Here is a 1,540-nt window from a genome sequence, read left to right on the forward strand (position 1 = left end):
TGCCACCTGACCACACACACAGCACGCCACGCGCTACCCACTGCACGCGCCTACTTACTAGAAAAGCAATCAGACTTTAATAATAAGCCACTTTTGGTACAATTGCAAAATAGATATCAAACTATTTATTGTTCATATAAATAACTTTTTTTTTCTCAGTTTTCTTATTCAGTAAAGGAAAACAACAAAAGTAGCTAGAGTAAGATATCAGAGAACTTTTGCTAACAATTCAACAATAAAGTTTATATGGGGTGGCTTTTGGAAAATCAACTGAGACCAGCCAATCCACACAAAGCACAGAAAAACGAAACTACAGCTCTACAACAAAGCTAGAATGATCAGTTTTACCAACACGGTTTACCAACTTAAAATATTTTCCAAGAACAATTAAATGCCTACTCTCTCTGCGATATCTTTAAAAAAAGGCTTTCTCATGTCTCATGTCTGCAAAAGATTAACATCATCTGCCACACAGCTCAACAGGGCCTCTGCTATCCCATGCATAAATAAAGTAGTTTATTGCCTCTCCTAGTACCTATTTAATCAGAATATAACTTGTAAACATCAGTCCACTACTGGAATTGAACTTAATAGTAAAGAATACCTAAAAAAATGTTGCTTGCTTTTTGAATTACAAGATCCTTATGTCATATGGGAACGGTGCTATTTCTGTTAGAATAATGAATAACTTAATTTTCCCCATCTGTATATCAGTCAGTGGACAATATCAAGCACCGATAACTCAATTGGAGTTAAAGGGAACAGGTAACCCAAAAACTTGAAAATGAAAATTGTGACATTTCAAATTAGTCAAACACGTCTGGAGTCACATGAACCCTTGTGTCAGTCCAAACCCATATGATTAACTTTCTTCCATGAAAAATAAAAATGAGAGATTTAGCAGTATGTCCACGATCTTTTAAATACAATAAAAGCATACCGTGGCCATGTCTGTCCAGCCCCAAAAATGATAAAAAAAAAAAAATCTGGGACACATTCAAATTCAAGTTATTCATTAACAATCTCTCCCTCTTAGCGCATATACATATTTAAATTTGGTATCAAAAGATGCACTGCATCAGGTTGGAAGTCAGTGACAAACAGTGATGTGGAAAGTTACTTTAAAAAAAAAGTATTGCATTACAATTTATTTTTACTCCATAAAAACAAAACAAATTTTTATAGAAAGTAATGCATTATATTACTTTTGCGTTACTGTTTGTCACCTAGGATGGGCTTGCTCTTTTTTTTAATAACAAAAAACCCAAAAGTAATATTTTCGGCAAGTGTAAAGGCCCTTTCACACAAGGTGAAAATTAATAAGCCTCAAGATGAAGGAATTGTCTCTGCATCTCATTTTCTCTCAACACAGGGACAGGAGAGATGTCAGGGAAATAATGGGAAAATAAGTAAATGTGCATTACTTATTTGAAAAATATTTCATTGTATATTCAAAGTAATGCTTAATTTTACTAGTTACTTAAAAAAAGTGATCTGATTGCATAACTCTTACTTGTAGTGTGTTACCCCAACACTGATG

The sequence above is a fragment of the Carassius carassius genome, chromosome 9, assembly GCF_963082965.1.
Source record: "Carassius carassius chromosome 9, fCarCar2.1, whole genome shotgun sequence".
Taxonomy (NCBI): domain Eukaryota; kingdom Metazoa; phylum Chordata; class Actinopteri; order Cypriniformes; family Cyprinidae; genus Carassius; species Carassius carassius.